This window comes from Linepithema humile, chromosome 2 (assembly GCF_040581485.1).
Source record: "Linepithema humile isolate Giens D197 chromosome 2, Lhum_UNIL_v1.0, whole genome shotgun sequence".
Classification (NCBI taxonomy): Eukaryota; Metazoa; Arthropoda; class Insecta; order Hymenoptera; family Formicidae; genus Linepithema; species Linepithema humile.
In genome coordinates, this window is record NC_090129.1 from 26,090,330 (window position 1) to 26,104,481 (window position 14,152).

The following is a 14,152-nucleotide window of genomic DNA, read 5'->3' on the forward strand; positions in this document are numbered from 1 at the left end:
ATGATTTTTATTGATCATATTTGCGATTGAAATATTACAATTTTTATTTTTTGTTAGAAGACATTATCACTAATGTATTTTATATTATTAATTAAAAGATTGTCAAAAATATAGTATATTGATAAAATTTTTGTCAGTGGAAATAGTTTGCGAATTCCTTAAGAAATTTGTAACAAAATAGAAACGTATGACTTTGATATGCACTGTGCACGTTTCATGTCAGCAATCAGCTATTATTTACGTGGGTCGCTTGCTGAAAGCTTGGCTGCACCCGCACGTGTTTCGCGGTTAGTAATGGCGATTTACGATACACTTGGAATGTGTGGTTGAGAACATTGTATTGTCAAGGAGGTTACTCATAGGCTTATTAACATTCTACGAAGTCGACATATCGGTGATTTTGTCGTTGCACGATCTTTCCAGCACGTTTGCTGCACGATTGCTTCCGGCAAGTTTTGGCAATTAGCATCTTCTTATAAATTTACGAAGAAAGAGAAACGAGATATAAATTTGAAAGGTTAACGGTGCGAAAAATAGTTTATCGTTCTTTTCATAAAATTAAATACGACGAATGCATGCATATGCACATATTTCTTAAAGATTCTTTATGATTATTTTGAAACGAATTAAATCAATTTTTGTGATAAAACTATTTTTATTTAAAATAAAAAAATAAAAAGAAACATTAATTTAGTTTTCAAACAATTTTCGGATGTAATTGAAAAAAATTTACATATGGCAATACATAAAAAATTTAACAAATTTCTTGCAACATTTTGCCTGTTACTTATATTTATCTCATATCTAGCCTTCAAGTGTGACAATTTGACTTTCAGTTCTACATATCATAAATATGTGGTTTTTAGATGAGATAAATAATCGGAAACTCGAAATCAGAAGCATTAAATATGAAGCATAAATTCAGAATTTTTACAAGATCTTTATCTGTTTTCTTATTCCATGTGTATGCTTATCAACACATAAAGTGCAAAATGCGATTTCTATATCAGTAAGATAATAACAGCGATTGACGTAAGAGTTGAAAATCTACTGTAAAAGATTATCTCATAGAAGGCAGTATAGACTAAAACTAATTTCCTACCGCAGTATCGTGACTTGTCGCCAACTTGCGGTGACCGTTATGTAAACTCTCGGAGTTATATAAGAATGCACGTTATAATTTTTTCATGCTCTCGCTGTGATTGATAAAGCCAAACCTGTGGTATTTCGATTTGGTTGAGCAGGTAGATGCGTGCCATAATCGTCTGTACGAGTGATTATGTAAAAGTGGCAAGTAAAATCGTTTTACGCACGTGATATTTACTTTAAAATTATTTGATATTGCGTGCATGAGAGCAAAATCAAGTTTAGTCGCGTGATACGATTCAAACATTTTGCTTGATTTATTCATTAAATTACTGCTATCTACTGGTTATTACAGCGATCTTTTAAAGGTCGGACATGTTCGCAATATAATTAATAATTAACATTTAATTTTCTACTTTACTATTTTAGTTACCATTTTAGAAAGTACTTTAAATCTTAGTAAATTGTAATTAATTGAAGCGTGAATTACATATAGTAACTTTTTACATGGTTGGAGATGTCAGTTAATATACAAGACAGAAGAGATATACGAATAAATATATACAAATAAATAATATTTGAGGTTGGTCGTGGTAACCAAAGACGTAACCCGCAATCTCCGGGTTCTTGCGCCAAAGTTGCCCGCAATAACCAGTGTTGTCCATTTGCGATGATTTATTTTCTGCTGTCCATCGATCAGAATATATTTCATACGCGGAAGGACGGTTCTTGATTACGATATCGAACCGTTATAGATACATCTTAATTGCGGTTAGCACGTGTGGTTCTAGAGTGAAAAATATTTATTCTTGGGCATGCGACGAGAGCTACTAACTTAGCTAGTTTCAGTCATTCGTAGAAAAGATCTTTAGATAATATAATAGATAACAAAATTGAAAATAATAATATGAAGTTAGCAATAAATATCAATACAATAATTTTGCGCATGTGTTAATAATAATAGTAATCAGCAATAATGTAACGACATTGCAAGCCTCCGAGTCATCGCGGCGGGCACGCAAGCTCGACGAATTAGCCGATAGAGTGGGCAGGGAGCGTAATGATCGCCGGCACATAAATTTAGCAAGGAGACGAGGCGAGAGACGAAATGCCGGGCGAATAATCCAAACGTGATGAATGCTGGTCGGCTTTACTTTGGAACTGGTCCACGCGCGAGCACGGCGCCCCGGCACCGAAGGCCCGAGAGCCTCTTCGGATCTACAGAGGCTCGCAACGTCGACACGCAACGTCAAGCTCGCGGACGAAATTCTCTAACGCTTTTCGACGTTTGACATATTCGCCCACACGCACCTGCCGACTCTCCCTCAAATCTCTAAACCGCGCGCCTCGTTTCCGCTTCGTTGCGCGGCATCCGTCCTCTCATTTTTTAAACGATTCTTCAGTCCTGCGTTGATAAATGTATGTTTGCTTCTTCGTTTGGGATCGATTTGAATACTTGTATAAATATTTTCACTTTGATACTCAACAAACGTGATTAAATTGTTTGGTTGTATCAATTGATCGTTGTTTTATCATTTCGATTAATTGCATTTTGGCGTTGACACACATCAAATGCGGCTGCACGTGTTTTTAAAACACTTATCGCGACATCTCTTTACATTTGTTAACGTGTCACAATGATGTTCGATGACGGATGGATAAGAGATTTCGATCGCGTCGGACGGCATTAAACGTTTCTAACACATAGATATATTTACCTTCTTCGCGATGCCGGGCGTTTCACTAATAAAATTATAACTTGGTAGCGTAGGAGCCTCGTACAAAGGGGCTTTGAATACCGTCAACCGATCGTCTGTGCGCGAATACATCTTTAAGTATTATATATAGCACGTGACGTGTGTATCTGACCGCGACGGAAGGATTTATCGCGCTGCCGAAAACTTGCGTCAACTATTTCGCGGGATAAGCAGGCTCGTTGTTCTCGTGCCGATCTTTTGCGGTGAAAATACTAAAGCTGGAAGAGGGATGCCGCGACGGCAGGCACGGGCCTGCCGGAATTATTAGCTCGTCAAGAAATTAATGTTACTCCGTGAAATCGCCACGCACCGCTTTCACTTACGCGCTATTCAAGATAGCGACTCCGGAATGCCGGGGATGAATAATTCCTGTGATTTTCTGCGGCTTTATTGTGATGCTAAAAGCAGGTGTTACACCTGACAGTAATTCAGCCACTCTCCCATTTTCGTGATACACGTTTCTCCGCCTGAGTCAGTGACGTTTATCAATCGTTAAATTAGTGTTGTAGATTACAATGCTTCGAATGTAATGCAATCTTTAACTCGTACACTACCTTTAATTTTCTTACACCGAACTTAGCGCTTATCCCACCGTGAACTTTAATCTCAAACGAAGAAAGTTAATTAAAGATTTCATAGATCATGTGTGGTTAAATCGAGTTACATTTTGATTTCAAAACATGTGGATTTTCTTCGAAACAATAACTTTTAGTCTTATAATTTTCATTACTTTCTTATATGACTCAAAATATAACACGAAATGGAAGGCGATAAAAATAATTTATTTGAGATTGAAATACGATGGAAGTGGCTATTTTCTTAGTTATTTTAGAGTTGAAATAATTTGATTTTCCCGCGGCGCAAATAAGTTTTCATGTGTATATATTTAATTGCATATATCGCTCATTAACTTTCTATAATTTCATAATTATTGCAAGGAGCGTGTTCTTGACTAACTTGTTTTGCTACATTTATGCTATTTACTGCAGTACATCTATGATCTGCGCAAATTCTACGTAAAGAAAAAAAAGGTTGAATATGTTGGTTCGCGTCATTTTCATAAATTTTAGTTGGAATTAAAGGCTTGAAGTGACTGTGACTCTTTTTATAGAGCTGAAATGAGACGGAAAGTCAGTTAAGCTCTAGTTAATTTTAATGAATGTTTATGGGAAATGGCCCTACGGAACGGCGGGAGGGATGATGACTGACACTGGCGGCTAGCCCTGCGGAGATTGCGCGATAAATTCCTGCTCGCTGGGCACCAGGAGACGAGAGAAATCGGGAAGGAGAGAGGGAGAGAGAAAGAGTACGCCGGTACGCTAACTTAGTCACTTCGCAGCCCGCATTTTCCGCGACATCGGGTGGCGCGCCGGACAGAAACGGCCGTAAAATCTCCACCACTCAGACGATTAAAGCACGTCGTACTCGACTCTCGGCACCCCAGAGATATTAGCTTGTACCAGTACCGATCATAGCCGACGAGGTACAAACCGCGTATCTCGCGACCATATTTCTTTCTCTCAACGAGCGCGCTCGTGCGGATGCCCTGCTATTTGGAGTCGCTATTCGGAGGCGCCCAATATGTCGTACCGGCACGAGAATTGGTCGCCATTCGGCCGGTTATTTGGGGACAGAGAGAGGCACTATCACGAATATAAACATCCAACGACCGCGATCCTTATGGTGGTACGGAGTTAGCAGGCAACTCCGCCCGGTTGCCAAGAATCTCACGTCCCTACAGCATCCGCCTTGCCGCAGTGCCAAGAGAACGCGCACTCTCTTTCTCTCTCTCTCTCTCTCTTTCTCTCTCTCCTCATCTCGCTCGTTCCCGCGGTCTTTCTCTTTCTCGCTGTCTCTCCTTCTCGATTCCTCTTGCAATCTTGCGTTTTATCCGCCTCTCGCTCACTTTCTGCCTCTAGGAGAGGTTCCATCTTGACCTGGACTAGGGGCACAGTGGTAACCATTTTTCTTTGGATGCCCTGCTCGATCGGTGATCCCCCAGGCCAGAAAACACGGAACGAGAGATTAGTACAGCACGTAGTTGATACACCCTCTCTGTCTATCTTCCTCTCGGTCGCGCCGCTTGCACTAGCGCGGAAAATACGCGCGGTGGGACAGGAGAGAGGTACGACGACGCGCGACAACACCGTCGACGGTGTGTCCGTTTTCAATGATGGAATGGCGTGATGCATCAACATGATATTTGAAATTGTCGCAATTCGTATCGCCTAATGACGCTCACCTTTGCCGGTTATTTTCGTCAACGCTTGACTGATGAATCGATGTCGTCCGACATTGTGCTCCGCGGAACATTTCTCTCGTTAGCCACAGTCTCGGTGAAATCTCTACATTCATACCAGAAGATATATTTATGTAGTAAAAATGATGTAATTCTCAATAGGCCATCATCATGGAGTTTTGCTCCGTTAAGAGTAACTTTATGTCGCAGGAAAGAAAGGAAGACACTTTCTCTGAGTTTCTAGAAGCAGTATGTGATGTCGAGTTCTTTTTCGCGCAAAGTAATTTTATTTAACCGAATGCATTATCTCAAGTGATCTGAAGATTTTGATAGCGGCAACGCGATCGAATCCATCGCTATGCTTGATCAGTTCGTTGTATTGTTCGTTCGGCGAATACGAAAGCGTTATGTAGTCACGCGATTTTGCCGCGAGGTCCGCGCGCGCTGTATCTCCTTGTAAATCTAGTTTAAGTATCTATTTTACATAATTAGAGTTGTTTGAATGCCGACGATTTTCCTTTTACAATAGGCGCGCGACTCCACCGCGGATATTACGGATGGCGATTGGAACCACTTCGGACGGTTTGCTTTAGATGAAGAAAGACCGGCCATTAAATTTATTATTGGTTGCCGCAAATGTAGCGAAAAAAATATAATGAGATCTGCTTACATTTGCAAAAATATTCACGCGTATAGCCAATGAAATTTCAAACTATAATTTAAATTAAATTATCTTTTCATAATCTATAATTAATTAAATTACGCTAAAAAATATGTTGAATAATTTATTAGCTCTTGGAAGCGACAAATTGCACGATCGCATTAATCGCACAGCTTTAAAGGTAACGAGCGGGGGAGGTAGAAATCCTGCTTGAAGAGTGTAGACAAAACGATCGCGACTGTGACATAAAGAATCTGCGCAAGATGCGTCCAAACGGACCTGACATATCCTCAGAGCGAGGATTCAGTAAATGTTTCAATAGCACTATAAATCAGGATACTTATACTGCTATTTTCGTATGGCATGCGCATACGTGGGGTACGTGTGATTTGCAAGTTACGCTTTAGTTCGTTCAATAGAGCTATTACGCTTTTTTTTTGCCTCCCTCAACAATGATTTGTGCTTGATTAATAGTCAATAATTCACGACGTGGATGTGGCGCGATTTGCGCTGATTATGCATTCCTCCGTAAGGGCATACGAGGTCACAAATGCGCGCTGTTGCAGCTAACGCAATCGCGTCGTAATTGAACCATTACAAGTGTCAGGGGAAATAAGACTCGGGTCGCGCCGAATCCGGTGATCGATGTTTTACGACCCGAATGATCTACGATCGAATAAAAGCTCGGTCTTATTTTGGCTTGAAAATTGCGCGATGACCGCAAATGGCGACGATAATCAACGACGCTGCGTTTCTATTATACGATAGCACGCTATTGCTTCTATATCTTTATACATAAAATAAGAGATAGTCGATTCTATTTCTCGCACAGGTGCACAAATGTATTTACACATAACAAGAAAAAAAGAAGAAATCTCGCGATTTTATTTTATTGCAAGTCTGGAGAAAATAGACTATCGGAAACGCAGCGTTTAATATAACAGGTTTTATACGTAAATGTAACTATCGCACTGGCTTTAACGCGTGAATGCGCGCTTAAATCGTAAACATTAAATGTAGATCATTTTTCTCGGCGCAACTCTTGGAATAATAAATTCGGCAAGGTAAATCATTAAAAAAAACGACGCAATACCGCGCATGTTTTATGACGTTGTCTTGAAAAATTTCGTTTGAGGTGAAACTAATTTTATTGTTCGGTTTACCGCGAAATCATTCCGATTGAGAAAAAAACAGGCAGCTTTTTTGCATGCGATTTAACAGAACGAGACCGTGATACGAGGTGCGCGAAGTAAAAGTATTTATAGGTTGGAGCTTCTTGAACGGAATTTGGAGCAAACTCATTCGTCCGAGACGAACGATCAAACACCTGGTATTTATCATATTGCTTTATTCATTCGGTTATCATCTTCGTTGTTTTATAAATAGCAAACGCAGTGTAAAACGTTTAACCGCAGGGGAAAAGAAAGGTCAAGGCGCGGCTGTTTTTAAATCGATATGTACAAATCGGCGAAACTATCGAAGGAATTTATTCCTTGAATTAGGAAACGAAAAATATCGAATTATTATTTTTGTCCTAGAAAAAAAATTTTTTAAGTTCTTTATCTTTTAGTTATTTTTGTAATTATAGTAAATTAATATTAAATAAAATGACAGCAGAAATTTTTGTGTTATTAAGACAGATTGCCACAAATAAAATCTAATAAAATCTTAAATTGTAAGATAATTATTTTTTTATACGGTGTACGTCAGCATACTCTTTATTGCTTTTCAACGTGTTGTAAATCACAGCTCGTATCATACGATAACCTTTACTTGACATGACGTGATTAATATTACATTCAATCGACAAAGTTATTATCAGTATAGTAATCTAGATCTGATCTCGTCGACAATGATGACTACTGTGCTCATTATTAGTTTCGCCATCGTTTTCCAATCATCGACCGGTTCAGGTGTTCGGGTAGGATGGAATATTGCCAATGTAGTCTTGTGGCCAAACGCATGCAAATGGTACAATGCCATTCCGCACGTGGTAGAGTTGCGTGCATACACACATGGATTGTTACAGTCGTTACAATAGCGGCTATGTTCGAACCCGAAATACTACTAAATAATCGCCATCCTACGCGCCATTCTTCGAGATCCTCCGCATGGATAGAGGCAGGAACTAGTTCTGCGTTTCAGCCAAGGCCTAGATCATGTCGATGTCATGGCGATTCGAGCTTGTATAATAGATTATGACATCTACGATGACGTCGTGACCTTGATTATTAGCTTGTAGATCGCTTTTGCACAATTCTTATTATATTATACGTAAAATACGTAAAATATTAATTATACAGCATGTTAAAAAAATGATAAACTACATCTATAATAAGGAATAAAAAGGAAATGATCGCAAATTTGGAATCTTAATCTTACCAATCGCAAACTTTCAAAATTGGCTGTCAGAAATTTCTTGCCTTTCTACTTTTCTATATGACAAATGTAATATTTCCGGTTTACTACTTGATTAAAAATTTATTTTATGAAATTTTGGTTTAAAATTTTGATAAAATATTAAAATTGAAATTTCTGATTCGAGTCGGATCTTTGTAAAATTTATTTTGCGTAATATTAATCGATTGAAAGTTAAATTAATAGTTTCTCTCTACATCAAGTCATCATCCTGCCTCTCTCCGAATCTGATTAGTATAATATCCGTATAGCGGAGTAGCGGCCATTGATCTTCGCGCGTATCTGATACATTCTTCGTGACGTTTAAGATGTAACTCGAATGAAGCACTGGTTTGCTCCAGCGGATATATATTTCCTCAGCCATAACAAAAGTTCCTATCAGATGGTATAAATTCCTAACGATTAATGATGGATGCAAAACTGGAGCATTGTTAGGTTTTCCGTTGAGAACTTCATTGTTCCTACAATTGCATTTTACCAATGTTTTATTTCTAACTCATGTCTATCTTATTATATTGCAATAATTTATTTCTTATAATAAAAATATTAACTTTTGTTTAAAGTGCACAACTCTCTGCGCAGTGTCGGAAAACGACGGAAGGAAAGGAGAGATCGAAACAATTGCTAATTAATTTATTCGCGTTAGTCTACTTTAATATTTTTTAAATATTTTTTTACTCGAAAAATGCTACGCAATCGTGCCTTGCGGTATTCGAAGCATTTTAATATTCTATATTGTAGCGTATAAAAATAATGTAAAATAATATGTTTTATGGAACATCAGCAATTAAAGCCAGCATAAAATCTAAAGTACTGATAAAGACTTATAATAAGAATGAGTAAAAGAAGGAGAATATGATAATTAAGCAGATAGATGTGTAGACACCGTGACAGCGTACACTCATTAATAATGTAATATCATCGTCTTTCGCGATCCCAAACTGATGCGGGTAAAAAAAACTTTTGCGAGATTGCTTCCGTCAGATATTTGCCATAGATTGTCTGTGCCACGAGACAGAAAAATTTGATCCGCATGCGGATAACCGTGCCAGAGTACACCTACGTCCAAGCAAGCTAACGGCTGTATCGAGCGTATATCGATGGTCTTGGCTGGTTTAGCCGGTCACCTACTTTCGGTATCTTAATCTCCATTCGCATGACGCGATATCGATTAGGTTAACCACGATCGAAATATTTTTGTTTGTTGTAACGAGACGCCACGCCGGCTATAATTCTATACCCAACGAATTTCATATTCTATCATAATCGTTTTCTTCCAAGATAGCGTGGACAATATTTCTGCTTTGCTTCTTTTCTGTCTCACTACATCGATGAAATCGAATAGCGGATTGTGCTACAGCTGTTCAGTAACTTTAATATATAATGCGGAAATACGCTGGAAAAGTCGTCGCGGATTGATTGATTACGCGATTCTAGAATTGAGCAACATTTATGCTCGAAATGCATATATCATGACGTGAACTAATTCTGTACAGGGTGTCCTATTAATCATATCACTCGTTCATAGCAGATTCTTAAGCTCATTTAGCGACAAAATTCTTCATTATTTTTACTGTAATATTTTTATGTGTATAGAAAAAGGCAAAGTCGTGACATATCTATTATATATTTTTTTATTTTAATAAGCATTTTGAAATAATTTCTAAAGACAAATGTCACTCACTAGATATTTTATATTTTATATTTTATATTTTGCATTGCAATATATGTACATATATACGATGAATCATACATTGAAAATCTTTCTAACAATCTTTCTGAAAAACTGAAAATTTATTCCGATATTTTAAATCTTCACCCTATCTTACCATATACTTATCTTCTTTTCCAAGCTTTAATATCATATTGATAAATAATAAAAGAAATTATACCTATTTACAACTTTTGCTTCCATAGTTTAATATAATCATGGGGTTAGGAAGAATAAAGAAAGCATCGGGGATGGGGGATGACGTGTAGTACCATAACGTGTACTCATTTAGATAGATCATGGCTATCACGAGATATCTAAATGGCGGCCCGCGAAAAAGCGGCGTGCATCGTGCACCGAGTAACATCGCTCGTAAATTCACGCGGACGAGCGAAACGGCGTTAACGCAAGGTTTACCGTCAACGGCGTGAAATATTCTCGGTAAGTTGCGGCATAATTTACGCCGGTAATTGCGGGATAAGGCGAGGCGAGCTATGCTGTACGTGCGAGAGATACATAGAACGTTAGATTTTTCCGTCCCGGATGAAAACTTTACCGTGCTGTTATTGTGTTACAGAAGTTTCCCGCGAAGCGGAGCAATTATGATAATGTGTCGGTTAAACTTCTCCGTCGAGAATCCAGCGCTCATTTAAGAGCATTGATTTCAGATACGGAAAGAAATATCGCAACTGTCTGAAAAATTTTTGTATATTGTTATTTTTAGAATGAGAATACAAACAGAGCTTGAGAAGTAATGAATTTTAAATTAAATTTACGAAATCTGCCGTGCAGTTAATTTAGTCCATATTCTATTAGTTATGACATCTGCTGAAAATTACATAAAGACTTTAATTATTGCTTTAGAATTTACTTATCAATATTACGTATTCGAATATTTTAATTTCCGCCTGTCTTTCATTCAACGATAAAACATATTATTACATCGATTGACGGAACAATGATTACATTAGCTTTCACTCTTTCCGGAGTTGTTATATGCACGAGTAGACCACTAATCTCTATAATATCTCGAAGTTCAATTTGCGTGTAGAAAGCAGTTATGCGAAACTATCTTTTATTTTTTGACAACATGATTATAAATATAGATTTTCTAGAAAAAAAAATGAAACTTGTTAAAGAAAAACTTGATTTTTTGCAATAAATTTCTATCTTCCATTATTAAATTAAATATACAATTATAAAGTCTGTTTTAAAGTCATAGAACTTTTGTTCAAATCATTTTTTCATACATTGCAAACATTTTTCGGTGTAATAGAGTATTGTTTGGAACGAAAGTGAACATTACGCAGTTTATCTCTTAACCGGATCGCAACTACGATAATCGATCGAGGCGACAATGGAGAAAGTTGTACGGATAAAGAAACCGAGTACAGGCCAAGCATTGCTTACAATGAGAGAAACAGCCAATTTGTTCGCGTTGATTGTTTTTTTTAAGATGTTCTCAAAATTATGGCAAACTTGTTAGTGTAACAACCAGTTTCACCAACGTCTATGGTTTTCTTTAATCTCAGTTTGAATAATTTTTCATTTTTGTATAGAAATAGAAACTTGGTTTGTAACCGACATATTTAATTAGTTTATTTCTTAACAAACTAACATATTTCTTACAATATTCTCATTTTATCAAACAAAATATTTAATACAACTATACATTTTTGTGCTGATGTGCGTATTAATTAGAGAAAAATTTAATCATGAACGAAATTTACACTGCAATTTTTAATCTAAATAATCGAATGATAATCTCCAATTCGAATAAAAATAAGCAACGGTGAAATCTGAAGGGAATTAGACTTGCTCGGTAATCGGTGGAAGGTCGACGACCGCTTGTGATATCGCATGATCACACTCTAACTAGAAACATAATATATAGATATATGTCGCGTGCCTACAATCGACAGAGCGGCACATAAATCATAAAATTGCCCGCGTCACGTTATAATCATACGTATGTGACTATTGTTCACTGAGCCTTTTATAACGATGATTTGAAAGTTAAAATATATAACGGAAAATAATTATTACACATGTGAAAAAAAATTTGCACAATTTTAATTGAAAATGTTGAACCATTTTTCTTTGTTTTAAAGAAATTATCTGAAAATTCCGCATGAGTATTCTGATGATGAGAAAATAAATATAAAATAATATTCTGCACAAATCTACACAAATGTGTCACTTTGTGAGAAAAATATTAGAGATATTGTATTCTCTATATAAAATATACATATTAGGGGCGCGATATAATTGCCTTTTGAGTCTCGAATTAAGAGAAAGTTGAGGAAACTATTTGGCCATTCGATGGATGTAACGCTGCCGGTAGTCGCTTCACTTTCGTTGGAATTAGAACGACAGACCATTGCGGCAATAGTCTAGCCGTCTCTTCCTCGATTCATGATCTAACAGCTATATCCGGCTGTGACGGAAAACGATGATCGAACATAATAGTCATTGTTCTATAATAATTGTGCAATAATTGCTCCATTGCTCGTTAGCTCAATTTGTCATAATTTGTGCTGTTTTGCATTTTTGTGTACAGTATTGTAGTATTTCTAATATGTATTGCAAGAAAAGGATTTGAAGAATTTATCTAAATTTTTCTTTAATTTATAACACAAATATTAAAATATATCGTGAACACATTTACATTGAGGTTCATTACATTACATTAACATTGGCTCGTGCACGCAGTTGGTCGCGCAGCAGCGATAAATCGTAAATTTGAGCACATTGCAAATTTGTCACTCGCGTATTACATTAAAACGTCAACCGGAGCAAGCAGGGAGCTGGTTAGCCGCAAGATCGATTTTGGATAACGTCCTGTGATCGCGCGCAGCACGTTGCAACGCGTAGCAACCGGCGCGACTCGCGCCCGGACGCCTGACATCCGGACGTTAATGGATTAACTTGGCAAAAGCGATTGCGCCGTGATAGAATCACCGCGAGACGCTACCAGCTGCATTCAATGTTATATCTATCGCTATTCTGTTAGTCGGCGACACGGGATGCAGTCCGCGGGATGCTACAGAAGATTGATAAATGCGCAACGCGCGCGTAAAATCACAAAGCGTCGATTTATGGTTCCGCGCCGTCGCCATCCGCCGTCGCGACAATTCTATTTATAATTGCGCGCAAACCAAAGACACTCTCCCGACTGGACTCTCGCTGCTAGATGGACTATCATCTCTCGATTCACAATTGCGAGTCCCTCGATGTATGAAGTAACCTGGTAGATGTCCAGAATTTCCAACAACGATACGCGATCATTGCACACGCGAGGTAATTAGCATAATTGTGATTGCAATAAATGCGACACTGGAATTCTTTTAATAAATAAATTCCATAATTCGCAAGAATTAGAAATAATCATTATGCTTTATCTATTCTTACTGCGATAGCTGTGATCTGAATATTGACAATTGAACGCAAAATCAAATATGCCAGCAGAAAAAAAGTAGGTTAATACTTTCTCTCGAAATTTAGCAGCACTTTGCGATTTATCATTTAACTCTCTATACCGCTAGATAGGAATAATAACGAAATCGTTAAAATATCCAACGCACTCTTGATAGCTTGAGGCTTTGCAATAAAATTTAGAAGTTACGCGTAGCAGCGAGTCATAAATTTATGGCGGCATATCTTTCTGCTTTTCGTTCCAAGATCACTCGTAGCGGATGACTGCGTTTTAGTTGCGATATTCGTCGCAAGAAAAAAAAGTTTTATTGCAAATCTTTTCATTCTTCCGCACAGACTATTTGGTTCTCGCGATTTCCAAATGCGCTCTATGTAATGTTGAACGCGCAAAACGAAAGACACTGGGAACGGCGAAAGACAATGCGCTATAAAGTAACTGCAGTTGTTCTATAAGAGGTACGTTCGCTTTCTTGTGCACACTCCTTCAAGACACCGCATCGTTAAAATTGCTAAACGACGCATACAAGATTACTGAATTAGTTTGAACAAGATTCACCCGTGTCCCGCGCGCTTGGATATCAAGAGAGGTGTGTCCAACTTCTCCGACGGGTTATTGTGCAAAAGCTCAATTAAAAGTGCGCGGATGAAATGAAAGACACGTGTACGACGCGCGCTTTATCAAACGCGAAACATCACACAGCATAAATCCTGCGAGGCGCAATCGTTACTTCAGCAGGGCGCGGTCGGACGAACTCGTTTTGCTTGTACGCGTCGCTTTTGATTCTTCCACGTCGCACGCTGCTTCTCGTATTTCTGTCTCGTATGGCCACTTCTAAGTGCTAGAC

General features: G+C 37.9%; 1 protein-coding gene across 3 annotated transcripts in view; it reads left to right on the forward strand.

Annotated features, from left to right (window-relative positions):
* The window catches only part of mTerf5 (mitochondrial transcription termination factor 5), a 90,886-nt gene that overhangs the window by 57,880 nt on the left and 18,854 nt on the right, over positions 1-14,152 (forward strand). The gene's annotated exons all lie outside the window — the stretch shown is intronic.